Consider the following 14,901-nt stretch of genomic DNA (forward strand, 5'->3'; position numbering starts at 1 on the left):
GTGTCAGAGGCAAGGGCAGCTTCCTACAGGGGCAAGGGAATGCCTTGGGGCAGCAGGGGTGCTGCACCATAATAGAGTTAAGAGATCCTGTGACAACATCCTACATAGAAGCTGACTGCCATGTAGTAACTTGTGCCACAACTTCCCTCAACTGAACAGAGCTTTGATCACAAACAACTCCTTCTTTACAGAGGACAAGAGCCAGATGGAGCTCCCTATATGAAATGCCTCATTTTCTTCCTCTGCGTGAGGCTGCTTCCTTTCCTCTGAAGTCCCAGTTTGTGCAGTCAGCACAAGCCCCTCTTTTCTTGAAAGCTTTGTAGTAAGCTTTGCTAGTTTTCCTTCCTTTGCTCCTTCCTCCTCCAAAAGACATCTGATGAAAGGGTCTACAAAGGAATGTGCAAAAGATTTGTGAAATGCCAGGAACTTTAAGAGCAAAGCAAAATGATTCATATCATACTGCAGCAAGTGTCTTAGTAAAGGCTTCTTTAAATGCATTTTCAGTGGGTTTAATAACATTTTCAGAATGAGAATCAGGAAACAGGGATGAAGGAGATCACAGGGGCAGGGATTCCTCCATCACAAAGCAGGATGATGATGCTCTGCTCCAGGCATTGGTGAAAGGATGACGAAGGCAAAGGCCATAGAAAAAAAAAGTGCTTGATCTGAAGAAGGAATGGATGATGTGCCATGTAGCTGTTCCAAAATAAAAAATGAGAAACTTTTGATTGAAGAGCTTTCTGCCCCCTGAGGAAGGTGCTGTGATGGCAAGCTACCACTGAGGGCAAAGAGAACATGTTGACATAGTTGAAAACCCAGCTCTTAATGCTGGTGGTCTCTAGCGGAAAGGGAAAGCGCAACCAGACGGCAGTGAGGTGACAACAAAACAGGAGAGGGGCCCGGAAAAAAAAATGTTTTCTCCTTGCTCAGTCCTTCATCCTATTCAAAAAGCATCTGTGTCACTGTGTCCCCCAGGCCAGTCACAGCTGATTGGAGCTTTTGATGACTTTTCTGACCTTCTGGGAGCAATCTTTAAAGACCAGCTGTTAGGAAAAGCTAATGCGACATTGATGGCGTAGGATTATTTCATGGTTGTGTTCCAGCAAATAATCTGATTGCCAGTATACTGATGGTAAATCAATTTTTAGAAAGTAACCCATGGTGCATACAAGACTGCCAAATGGCCTCCTGCAGATCAAGCAGGAGACACAACTGTTTTCAGCCAGAACATAAGTCTAGCTATAGAAATCAGTGCAACCCCTCTGTATGTTGGATGAAGTTTAGTTATGGTTGCCTGGTGTGATGGGAATTAGTCTCAGTGAAGACTGATTCCAAATGTGAGGCTGCGGAACAGAGCTCAGGGTGTTTGCGGCCCAGCTGCTGAGGACTTTCATCTCTCTCTGAGCTCTGCACCAAGCCAGCTCCTCTAACTCTGCCATTCCTACTCAGTATTCAGCGTGAACATGAATCTAGCAAGAGGAAGGCTGTTCGTATGTGACAACTAGCCCACAAGGTGTCTGAATCAACCCCACAACTGAGGTGTTTGGGAGGGTTGAGTCTGGCACTGAGTCATTGATCACACTGAATCAATTCACACCACCTTCAGCGTGGTAACTGCACGACACTGCTTGTTTTCAGCACCTCATTTTTCTGTGAGCATCTGTGGGTCTGGATGTCCAGATATGTAGCCTGGAAAGGCTACAGTTGCTTTCAGTGTTGCACCCCTTCTGTCATGGCCTTAGGCATCTCATAAAGGCAGAGTTAATATCCTAAACCAATTCCCATGGCTGGATTTGCTGCGCATGTATTTAAACACTAGAAAGTGTTGTAATTCACTGATTATCAATAAGTCAAGTCAACAGCATTAACACATGCTCCTCTCCACCCACGCTATACTTAAGTCACCTACATTACAAAGGATTTATGAAATGATATACAACAAATGGGCCATGTAGTAAATTCTGAGTTTATATCATTTAATGTATGGATTAGACTGAAAGGTAAATTATACTCAGATTTCTAAAAAATCATATTTCCTTTCCCTCAGAGAAGGAAATCTTTTATGATTCCCTTCCTGTAGCCATTTACCTCCTTTGATCTGGAAATAGGACATCTGCTCAAACAAAAACAACAACAACAAAGAATTCAGTTTTTTTGATCGACACCACATCCCAGAAAGACCACTGAGAAAAGTCATGTGGAAACTGGTGACATTTGGCTGATGACTCCTACCAGAATATGTTGACCCAAGGAGCTGAATCATTGTAAAGGCCCCGCTAACTGGAGAATTTGTAAAGGTAAGGGGAAATTCTTCTTGAATATGCTTATGCCTTAGCTAAGATTGCATTTGCACTGAACCTTGGTTCACCCAGGAACTAAGGAAGTTCTCACATCATTGCTGCTGTATTATGGAAATGCTAGCTGAACTACAGCTATCCGCCACACTCTGCAGGGGCTAAGTGAGACATCAGCAAAGGATCCTGAGCACCAGCTAGGACTGCTAATCCCCATACCTCCAGCAGTGACACACGACCCTTTTGCTTATATAGAAAGGCTGATACTAAATATGCTTAAATATGCTTATTGCAGACTCCTAAAGAGCCTAAGTCTCTGGAATGGGCCTTAAGTAAAGGAAAAAAAATACATGCCAGATGACGGATTTATTGAGTTTCAAACTGGAAATTGTCTGTGAGTGGTGATCAAGCAGAACTGGATTAGCCAGCTATTAGGGAATACAATTAGTCACTGTAATATGATAGGTGTCGATGGCCAACAATCTGGTCCTAGATAACTGTCAACATACCAGACATGCTGTCCAGGTTAGGGTCCTGTTCAGAAAGGACCTTTCTGAAACATGAAAGCAGTTGAGGAACTGAGCACTGCCCATTATAGCCCTTGCTGCTCTGCACAGCTGCCCCCACCACGCCAGCCCTTGGAGACCCAGGAGAAAGGATATGCCGAGAGTTAAGGAGAACATCTGGCTGTTTCCAAAAGCTCAGCCCTCAGTCAAAGGCACTATTTGGCATCTCTGAAATGCCTGATGACAGAGACGTTATACTATCTCCTCCCAGCAATAAAACTTGTTTTCCTCTACAGAATCCCAAAAAGTGGGGGGAAAAAACCTCACTAGATTAGTCTGTTTATTAATAATAATTATGAATAACAGTATTTTTCTCCAATTTGTTCTCTCCAACTCTCCAAGAACTGCGAAGGGAATAAGGGAGCATTTGCTGAGGAAACGCAGGGCTATGGAGACCAGACAGAGGACACTGGGAGCCTATGATAACGCTACAAGCAGAGTCCAGACCCAAAATCATAGGCCTGTGCTTTTAACCAGCAGTGCCTGTTCCTGCCTGCTCCTCGCTGAAACCCTCCCAGAGCGGCTCCTTACCCTGCGGGTTGCAGGGCCCCCAAGGCGAGAGGCGTTTTGAACCACAGCGTGGGCAGGCACCGCTTCCCAGGGTGACAACCACAGAGAAGGAAGAGAAAAACACAAGTTAGTTAGAGGCCTAAAGTCAAATTTGGCAAACAAGTGACAACAGATCTAATTTGCAAGCTCTCTACTGAGATCTCCCCTGGTCGTGAGCGTCCCAACTATGGGTTCCTCATTTATACCAGTGCTTGGCTAATTCTGACCAGCAAGCCCCTGTTATTTCAGCCATTCCTGTCATAAAATAAGAGGTAAGCACCCAAACAGACAGTTCCCGTCGGGAGACCTTAACGAACTGCTGTAACTCGGCGGAACTCGGCGGAACTCGGTGGAAGGTGCAGAAATGGCGGATGGCAGAAGTGTTCCCCCACCCCGGCCCCTCCACCTCTCCGCCCCGGGAGACCGGGCAGGTCCTCGCAGCCAGCAAGGGACCGTTTCCTCTCCCCGGGCAGCTCCTCGCCGCCAGCAAGGGACCGTTTCCTCTCCCCGGCCCAGCCTTCCCGGCGGCCTCGGGGGGTTCTCCAATCGCCCGTAGTGCTGGCCTGCCCCTCTGCCCGCTGCCAGCCCTCACCTGGGCAGCCGCGGCGGCCTCCGCAGTGTTGCAGTCGCTGCGGACGCCGCGTTGCTAGGGCAGGCGGAAGCGGGGCTGGGGGGAGTGAGGGGGCCTGTGACTGTGCGCCTGGCCGCGCGTGTCTGCTTTGCGGCGGAGCGAGGCCACCGTGCTGTCCCGAGGGACCCGACTCCCCACACCGCTCTCTGAGCCGGTGCCCCAAGGAAAGGCCGATGGCTTCTCGGGGAAGTGGGAAGCCCTGGGGCTGCCGCAGACGGGCTTCTCACACGCTAGAACTGTCCTGAGATTGAGTGGATCTGCACTGATGTCTCAGTCTACCTCTGCTGTGCCCCGTCTGCCTGTTCTCCCCAGCCGCCTCTTCCCTCATTCTGCTGTGAGCACTTCTTGTAGCGCATGGGAGACACCTCAATCCTAAGCAAAATAACAGCCGCACACACAATACCATGGGAAACACAAAATAAACAAGGGGAACCAAGCATGTGTCCCCTTTTTTTCCATTTCTCATATCTAAACATGTCAGTATTTACCAGCACATTCTCTGACTGAAATGCGATTTTCCTTTGCTCTTTCAAAATGGTCATGCGCTCAATGGTGTGCACATCACAACCCCAGCCAGTGTGTGCCCCATGGGAGCATGTTTAATACTGTTGCCAGCTCTCACAATCTCTTTTTTTTTTATTGTGAGTCCCATGATAGATGGTATTCTGGGGAAGCTGCACTGGTATTTCATTTAAAATATACCTTCTAGTTGTCAAGAAAGTGTTACAAATGTGATCCAAGGTTATCCTAAAGGCTCTGCAAGAAAACAATAAATTGAAAGACAGGATTAATAAATAAATAAAAAACTAGATTTTGAGACCTGGCTTGTGAGTTTCAAAGTGCTGATACTTTAGTAGTAATTTACTTCTTTTCTAGGTGTAGCCTCATTCTGTCACTCCTTCAGTTGCAGAGAAGAAAGTGACACAGCTTGTGTTTAACACAGTGAGGGTGTCAGCATCCTTTCCAGGACCTTTACCGACACTGGTCCCACACTGGAGGTTAATTCTGGGAGCACTTTTTCAGCTTTTGAGATCTTCTAAAGCAGGAATGAGGACAATATATAACCATAAATATTTTCTCCAACATTGATTTCCCTGCACTTATTTATGAATTCAGTTTGATTCCTAATGTAAACACAAGCAGCAGAACCAGACCCTCCTTCCAGCTGTTAGATCTCAAATTTCCCACTTCCAGTTTTATACTGCTATTATGCATTATCCACTCAAACATCTTTGTCTGGAGTTTGAGGGCAATTAATATCAGTAAGTCTTAATATCAAAACAATAAATAGGAGAGCTGCCAGGTTTTGCTGTGCGGTGCATGCAATGGCATGGTATTCTCTGTGGCTCACGTAAAATTTCAGAACGCTTTCAGGAAATGGGGTTGCAGCTTTAAGGCAATAAGTTTTGTTAGTGTCGTAGACATGGTGGACTGGAAAGATATTACCCTACCTAGCTTCCCCAGCTTGGATTTCTTTGTCTCTCTGGGGGGTGTTTGTAAGCACTTGTAATAGAGGAGTCATATAAAGGATGAAGGAAGCACCAGGAAGCCCCGGGAAGATGAGAGGTGGGAGGGAGTACCTCTAGTTTTGTCTGTGCAAGGCTTACGTTTGCAGTTCGCTGTTATTTCAATGGCTGTGACACCAAAAGCCCAGACTTCATTGGAGACCTCCAAACCTTCTACTGCATCTCCACATGATCTTTCACAAGGCATAGCAGGTTTTTGCTGTTGAAGAACAATCAGAAAAAGAGACTAGTGGACTGCAGAGAGCCTACATGCTGCAGGGACCTGTAGAGGTTAAAAAACAAATTTTCTGTACTGGTCTGAGGAGCAATTCCGTTTGTTTTGGGCCTCTCCTTTTAAGTTACCCTTCTCTGTTGCTGTCTTGTTTTTTTTCTATTGACCTTGTGCTTCCCTTTCTCCCTCCAGTCCACTCCTTGTCATTGCAAAACTCTTCAGCACATTTCTTTTATGGACAAACTTCAGTAAGATGCAGGGCCTTTCCCCTCTCTCAAAGACAATGTTGGATGCATCTCATCTTCCACTTCAGGGTTGCTGCATGAGACAGCCCGATGTCACAGAGGGGAATCCTTGGTCCGGTAGTAGAGCGCAGGTTTGCTGGAAGCCATGTAGCAATGGCAGTGAATCCATGTTGAATGTTGCTGAGACTGGCACTATTGCCAGATATTAACAAGTGGCAAAGTGAAAAGTAGCAATATCTAGGTAGAAAAAGCAGCTCAGGTGCCCAGGTGTGTTTCTGTCCTCTGGCCTGCTTTGCCAAGCCACTAAAACACCCCGCAGCAAAGCGACTCTTCTGTCTGCTAATCTACTTCTTGGTTTCTCCCTGATGAGATAGCACTAGCACCAGCTGTCTCCTCGGGGACTGCACAAATGCATCTGGTGAGGTTTTTGCCCGTGGCAAGCAGCAGACTGTTTGTTTGTACTGGCATCTGGAGGTAGCAGGAGGGGAAGGGGAAAATATATGTGCATGTGTCCTCTGTCAGCTATGCTTTTGCAGCTTCTGCAGTCCCCTTTGTCCTCAGATCACACTGTGATGGCCAGAAGTCACCACACAGGTTTAGGGCATGATTTTAGGCAAGTCCTTTATGCCCTGTGGAGCAGCTTCTCTAGCTAATGCCTTAAATGGGACATACCCAATTTGCCAGATGTAGTTTGTTCTGTCTCTGGCACTCTCCTGGGGGAAGAACTGTGGGTACAGTTGAAGAATGTCTTTGGGAGGAGGCGTTTGTTGTTTGATGAGTGCCTGGTACAAAGGGATTCACTAGGGCAGGAAACAGTGAGGTTTGTCCTTGGCTCTGGGGGGAGTCCTCTAAAGGGCTTTTATGCTTTTCAGAGAAGCACAGAAAGTTGCCAAATTGGTGGAGACTCAGCAAATTCAGGATACTGAAAACCAGGGACAGGTTCCAAAGTCCTGTGAGATGGAGCCACTGCTCCTGCCCAAGTTCCCTTGCCTTGTGACTTCCTACAGTTCCTGCTTGAAAACATTGCTTTAAGCCATCTGCATCTCCTGCAGTCTTGGAGGAAGTGGCAAAAGAAAAGGCATCCTGGAAGGGGGAAGTAACCCCCTGGAAAGCTGGCACTAAAAGGGATGGGAGAACATGATGTGTCTCAGCACTGCATCTCCTCCCAAAACTTTCCGCTCTACTTGGGTCCCAGCAGGATCTGTGCAGCTGCTGACAGCTATTAATAAGCCAGGAGAATGTGGGTTCTGTCTCCTACCGTTTCCTGGGATGAATGGTAATTACCTTTAATTAGACTAGATTTGGTTCCACCTCCTACCTTCCAGCCCCCCTTCCCTGCACTTCCAGGGAGAGATGGTAACATAGGAACCAGCCCATCTGCTGCCTGAGCCAGCTCTGCGGGAAGCAACACTCAGCAACGTGAACATAGAGGCTTATCTGCCTAGGACATCCTGCAGGCCTTCGTCCGTGGATGCTGAGCATCCTGGAGGAGCCAGATGCAACCAGCAGACAGGCTGCAAAAGCTGATCTCACTCTGGCCCTAAAATGTGACATAAGACTTGCTCAAGGAGGAGTTTTCTTCCTACTTCCACCACTCCAAGCCTGGTCCGAACTCCAAAGCAGAAGGGTTTCTTTCACCCAGGTTGCTTTAGCTTGTATACAAAAATCAGGGCCAGAGATTTCCTTTATCCTTTGAGGCTGTGCCTCTGAGGAAGCACTGCCCAGGAAAAATGGGAGCTCTTAAATCTTTCCTATGTACCACAAATTCTGGCCCCAGAGCACAACATCCTCAGACTGGATGTATGCCCAAGGTGCTTAGGGAAGCTGCACCCTGCACCTAGCTTACCCCACTTCTTCAGGCTCTTGTCTGTGCCAATCTGAACAGCCACAGTGCCTCAAAAGTCAGCTTAATCCTTGCTTTCTTTCCACAGGGCTGGATATATCCCTGTTTGGTTCAGTTCCCTTTCCACCATGGAGACTCAGTACCCTCGCAGGCCCTTGCTGCTTTTAGCAGGAGGGGAAGAAAAGGGTAAGCTCATTGCCAGATCCTGCCCATCTAAAACTTCCAAAGTTAATTTAATCAGCACTTCTTATATTTAAAGTGTATTTTTCTGATTGTACTTTTCCTTGAGTGAATGAAGAAAATCTTCAGGAGCTCCTGGCAACCCCCTGTCCCCTTGCTGTTGGAGCACTCTTTCCTTCCATCTCTCTGAGATCTCTTTAACACCAGGCCAGAAGTTTCAGGCTGCCCCATGGACTCCCACTCAGCCCCTTCCATTACTTCCAAGTGCCAGATGACAAACTAGATTCCACTGGAAGCAGTGCCAGGCTCCCCTCCCTTTCTTTCCACAGAGAAGAAATGAAGAACAAGTCCAACTCTTCAAGTGAATGGAGATGTAAGGCTGTTTTACCTGGCTTAACTAGTCTTTAGCCCCAGCCTCAGTGGGACTCAAGAGGGAAGGACTAGTAGAACTTCAGATAAAGAGGTACCAGGGAAGAAGAGGCCTGGCTGGAAGCTCTTCACTGTGCCCAGCTCCCAGGCTATGTTATAATTAATACACAATTAATTGCCTTGGACGCCTAGGACCTGACCACAGCTGCTGCTTCCTCTTGCTCCCTCGCCCCCGCATCCTTCCTTACTGTCTGGAAAATGTCTTGGTCAGATGGCGTTGCTCACAGCCATTGAGTGGTTCCCTTTTCGGAAAGCACAGATCTGAAAAGTTTAACAAGATTCTCTCAGGCAGAACAAATCCCCAAATCCCTACTTATTCAGATTAGAACAAGGAGGGGAAAAAACAAAGCGAAAGTCCTGCCACAAAGTGCCTGGGACCCAGTGAGCAGCAGAAATATCCCATCTCTGAGTCCCGCTGGGAGCATGGAGCTGTGTTTGGATTGTGGAAGGGATTCAGGGAGGATTTGCTCAAATAATCCTGACCTTTTTACTTCAGATGGCAGCGTTAGCACAGTGCCTGCTCCTTCTGGCTTGGAAACTGGGTGCTGCTTGAGCAATATCCCCCTTCCTAAAAGGATTTTGACACATTCTTACAACTCTTCTTGACAGGCAGGGACAGAGATCTCCATGGGACCTGGATGGCTCCCATTAGTACTCTGTAACCTCTGGGGTCTCCCTTGCCTGAAATCACTGCTGTGTCACAGCAGTCCCCAGAGATCCTGGCCCCAGAGCATGTGTCCTCTCATTGCCAGGTCACAGCCCCCCCAGCTCCTTCAAGGCAATGGGGAAGCCATGCCCCTTAATAGAGTCTAGGAGGGAACATGCTCAGAAATAGTGCTTGCCATGGCAGCTCAGGCCATAAAGGAGACAGTTAATAGGATAACACTGTTACTGAACACGTTTAATAGCCTCCTCCTCTGCATTTCTATTTATGTGAAATGGGACAGTCATGTCCTGGCTAAGGGTGCTGGATGCAGGCCAGCTCCCTCATCTGTGCTAGCCATGCTCATGGTTGTCCTACACACTTGCAGCCTAGCGGTAGGGCTCCCTGGCATGGATGACCCAGGGGGACCAATGTGACCTCCCAGTGTGAGCCATGGCATCCGCTTCCCACAGCGTCTGCTTCGCTGCAGAACAGCCTGTTCTCAGCAGAGCTAAGCGGGCTTTTCTCAGCAGGCTGCTTAAGGCAAGAAGTGCACCTGGGTAGTGTCAGAGGGAGAAAGGTTTATAGCCAAGTGCAAGACACAGGTCAGATAGATGTCTCAGTGCATCAAGAGGTAAGAAAGCACCTTTCAGAGGGCTGAGTCTGGATCCTATGTATATGCTTCTGTGTATCTTCTTGCTGGAGATATCTGTGAGGAGACTTTAATCTGTTCGTGCTTCCCCCTTGTAGTGGGGGCTGGGGTCATCTACTGAGCCTGCCCCAGTATGAGCTCGTTCTTGTCCTCTTTTGCTCTGCTATGGGAGCCTGGCAGCCTGGCAAGCTATCTGCAGCCCAACAAACTTGGCACCAGCCATGTAAGCCAGGTTGGGACAGCATACGTGCTGCTGCAGCTCCTCAATAGCACCAAGCTACTACAGGCGCAGACGAGGGAGGTGAAGAAAGTTGGCTGGATTTTCACTTAGAGGAGGAAAAGGATCTAGTTAGTGACTTCTATTCCTGGCTTAGCTTATTGCAGCCTTCACGGGATGCAGAGAAGGTGTGAAACTTTTCTCTTCCCTGGCTGGGGATGTGCATGCTTTGCATTTTAGCCTGTGAATATGCTTCATTCCTCCTCCACACACACACAGATTCCCATCTCTCCCTTCTGTGCTGTAGTTCGATAAACCCGAGGTGTTTGCAACAGGGGTAAGTGTCAACAGGGGCAGGGAAGGAGAATCACATCCTACAGCACAGACTGTGCCCAGGAAGATTTTGAAAAGCATAAAGCAGGGAGGTGCAGCATCTTTCTTTTACATGGCTGTGAGAAAGCAGCCGAGAGGTCCGAGGGCTTGTCACACCTCCAATGAGGCCATTGTCCAGCTCTGCCAACAGCCTCTAGACAGGCTGGGCTGCGTGGGGGGCACCTAGTGGCAGAGGAGTCTTTTCCTGCTCTCTGACCCCTGGTATCTCTCAGCAGCTCCACACATACTGTATCTGCCTTTGCAGGGTCTGGTGCAAGACAGCCGGGGGATGTGGAGAGGGCAGGAGCAGACCCCATCCACCCCATCTCATCAAGGACAATGTCAGTATGGTCACTATGGTGGGAACCAGACACTGATGGGATAGGACAGCCTGGGAGTTTGTGCTCTGAGGGCTGCTGAGTTGACGCTGTCCTTTGGTGCCCTGTTCCCCCTATGCACCTCGGTCCTCCCGGGGCAGTGCAGACCAGCACTGGGAGGGCTGGGGAGCTGCCAGCTACCCATCACTGTCCTTCCAGAGACACTCTGTGACAGATTCACTTCCCACTGCTGCTGCACCCGGCTCCCAGGTCCTGCAGGGCACTCTGTCACCCTGCACCAGGGTGCTGGGACCACGGGAGAGCTCCAGCCCTGTCCTGTTCCCTTTGGCAGAGAAAATGAACTCAAGGCACAGCTGTGTGCTTGGAGGAAGCTGGGTGCTTGCTGCTGAACGCGCCTGGCTGCAGCTCTCTGCACAGCTTGTCTGGCTGGTGCTAACATCCCAGATCAAGGAAAATCACCAGGCTTCCCTGCGAAGGCCGTCACAGCAGCATGCTGGCAAAGGGCTAGGGCTCAGCCTGGGATGCTGCATGCTCTGCTTGGAAACAGAATGGCCAAGGTTTTTTTCAAGGACCAGGGGTTGCCAGATGACTGCAGGCTGCCTTTGAACCCAAGAGGAGTGACCCCAGAGTGTCCCCAAGAAATACCAAAGTTCAGGGATGTGCCAGGCCTGGCCTGTGGTCTCTCTACATGGCCTGTCTCTGGACTCTGGGGTGAACCTCATCTTCTGAGCACATCCCCAGCTCATGAAGGGTGAGGGTTTCCTGAAGGCAACAGCAGGACACAGGTGCCTCTTCCAGGCCAGTTTTAAACCTTCCATCTCTTCCCAGTTTTCTAGCTGCTCATGGTTCTGGTGGGTAGGAGAGGGTCCTTGATTTCTAAGCCCATGCGCACCCTTCGTCCTTTCCCATAAGGCCTTCTCCAGTTCAACCTGCTAGGGATCGCCTGCCTTAGCTGTGCTTTCTGGCTGCACTGCTGGCTGTGTCTCTTCCATGTGCCTCACTGTGTGCCAGGGCTGGGTGCCCAGGCCCAGGACAGGGGTCATGGTGAGCCCCCAGTGCCAGATGGCAAAGCCCTTGCTTGCTCACTGCAAGCAGCCATAGCCATGATGATGTCCGCAATAAGCAAGCTGTGTGTTGTGTGGAGCTCCCTGCCCCCTGGAGAGGACAGGGACAAGCCAGACTGCCCTGGGTGAGCCCTGGCATACCAGCAAGGAACCTGCAGGTGACAACAGCCCCTTCCTGGCTACCTAGCTGGCCCCTCCTTGTAGGGATGGGCATCATGGAAGGGCAGGGGATCAGGGAGGTTCCTGTGACAGGAAAGCGGCGGGAGAAGAGCATCTACCAGGCTGCTAGTGCATTCCTCTGAACTAGAAGGTGTCCGAGGCAGGTCATGGGACTAGAACAGCTGCAGAGCTGCGGGGACGGTGTTGGTGCTATGAGACCAACGGCAGCACGTCCCAGCCTGACCCAGAGCAAGAGAGTGTCTCTTCTTTTGGAGACTGGTGAGGGAGAAGTGGGAAAACCCTGGGCAGACTGTGCTGCGCTGCTGCCGCTGCTGCTGCTGCTGCTGCAGCTGCAGGGTGCAAGTGTGCGGGTTGCAGGTCACTTCTGCTGGGTGCAACTCACAGGCTGTGGGGAGCTTTTCTGCAAGGGCAACCTTTGGTCCATTCCAGATCGGTGATTCCTGTGTTTCTAACATGACAGAGGAAGGAAAATTAAAGCCCAAATGAGCAAAGCAGCTCGGGTGAGCCAGGAAATGTCAGAGATGCCTCTGTCAACACTGTAGCCGAGGAAAGCAGGCAGGCAGCTTCTTAATTATTGATAGTACTTATAAATAAATGCTGGAACAGAGAAGAGAAGGTTACAGCAGAGCACAAGAACAGCTTCTAGATGGAGGAGGGAACCTAAGAATCAGTTGTTTTAAAGGTCATTTAGTTTTGCATCTCTTTCCCCCTTTCTCCATAAAACTCAGTGATATTTGAGTTGATGGATTATCTTCCTTGTCTTCTTCTTGCACCTGCCTTACCAGGCCAAATGTGAGGAGGAGGGAGGAAAGAAGTGCACATGTGGGGGAAGCAAGGGAAGAAGGGAAGGAGGGAGGAAGTCAGAGACGGAGGGAACAGCATCTCAAATGTGGGACAAATGGGCAAATGAGGAGACAACAAAATTAGTAGAGCAGCAAATCCCAAACCAAGTGTAAATAATTTCTTACCATGTGAAAAGAAGGTCTACGTAGGCTCATATTTATCCTCCTGTTCCTGGATCTCAGACCTGGACAGCCTCTGATGCAAAACAACAGAGAAGTGAGTGAAATAAAAGGCTGGGTAAGGATTAGAAGGAGACGTGGGAATCTTGACTGGGGACGAGAACAGCAACCCAGTGTCTGTGTAGCCTAAGGCACTTCAGCAGCAGGCTCAGGGTGGACTATCGCAGCCATTTGAAAGAACAAAATATGTGATGGCAATAGCTCAGGCAGAGGGATCCTGCAGACAGCTGAAACTCCAGGAAGGGATTTGGCCTGGAATTGCAGGACTTTGAGGTTCAAAATCTCTATGAAAGTCATAAATGTTTGTATGTGGTAGGACTTTGCAACTCATCCCAAAGCCCTCCAACAGCAGGGGTTGCTGGAGATACATGGAGGCACTGGGTGCAGTACGGCCTGGGGGAGACAACTCCTTCTGGGTTTGCTCGCGCAGACCCTGCCAGGTAGGGGCTCCTTGTATCTCCTTTCCAGTCTAAGTGGAGATATCACACACTAATGCAGACGGGTGGCAGCACCCAATACCTGGGGGATGAGACTAGCTGTGCTCACTTCCTTGCTGCAGTCCCACTCTTGGCTGTGTGGCTGCAGTGAGTGTCCCTGCAGAGCAGCCAAGATAAAGCAGTGCCTGGATCACTGGATGGTGAATCTGTGTGTGGAGACCCAGCGTGAGCCTCACCACTGGTGCAGCAGGCCAGGCTGTACAAGTCCTTGCTGCCGGGCTGCGCTATCTCTGCCTGGACTGTTTGGAAAACTAGTCCAGGCCTCTCTTCCAACTGCAATGATCAACTCACTGCTGAGCAATGCCTGTAACCCCCACAGCTGGCAGGGAGAAGCGAGGCTGCTTTACCCACAGAGCCCATCACCTCCTGGCAGTGCTGTGGGCTCCCAGAAGAGAGGCAGCACTGTGGGTTCCCCAGGATGCTCAGGGAGGCACCAACACAGGCACTTCAACCATCGCCAAGGATCACAGCAGTGCATGGGGAAGGCCTCCTAACTTTTTGGTAGAATAAAGCCAGAAAGGCAGTGAGACTCACACAGAAGTTCAAGCCTCAGTTTCCCTCTGGTGGGCTTTGGCCCACCAGGAAGGTGGCCTGAGTGGCAGAGTGCTCCCAGAGACGGTTTTGAGGGTGCTGGTGGTGCTGGGAGGGGAGAGTGTGGCAGGAGAGGAGCCCTTCTCTCCATCTCAAAGGTTTTACCAGCACTTTCAGGAGGAGAGAGGAGCTCGTGTTGCAGCTAAGTAAATTGCTCCTCTCAGCAAGTAGCACAGAAACGCCAGCTGTAATTCAAGATGAAGAGCTGATTGCAAAGGGTGATCACCCTCACACAGTGAACTGTCTGGCCGTGAAGGACACTCTGCAAAGACAAGCTGCCGGGATTCCCTGCAAAATGCCTTTCCTGCCTCCTCAACTCTCGGCTCAGCACTGAGGACTGTGTTTGGCTTCGGCATATGCCTGGCCTTTTCCAGTGAGTGCCCTGATAACGCTCTGCGGGAGCTGTCTGTCCAGGGCAGAGCCTCCCTGTCCCCAGGAGAGCGCAGCAGGGCTGGAGGGTGACCTGCTCCAGGGACTGGTGCTGGCCTGCCCTGCACCCTGGGCACGGCCCCTTCCTGAGCTGGATGTCTCCAGTGCACAGCCCACCGCCTGCTCCTCGGGACAGCTTTTAGAGCCAGCAAAAGGAGTGAGGCAAAAGGTGAGAGCCAGCACCCACACCAGCCAGGCCCTCCCCTGCCCCTGAGCTGGTCTCAGGTTGTTGCGTCCTCATGGGTCAGCCTGGACAGCCCTTACGTGAGCCTAGAGCTGGAGCACGGGAGCTTCTGCGTGGGGCTGGAGGCACAGACAGGCTGGTCTGTGGGTTCAGGACTGTCACCTTGTGCGTGAGTCTGCGTGTGAGAGGGCTGTGTGAAAATCAGAGCTGGTGGGAGCACCAGCATTGCTGGTGCATG

This window comes from Tinamus guttatus, unplaced genomic scaffold (genome assembly GCF_059628265.1).
Source record: "Tinamus guttatus ecotype Peru unplaced genomic scaffold, ASM5962826v1 Tinamus_guttatus_pri_ptg000208l, whole genome shotgun sequence".
Lineage (NCBI taxonomy): Eukaryota > Metazoa > Chordata > Aves > Tinamiformes > Tinamidae > Tinamus > Tinamus guttatus.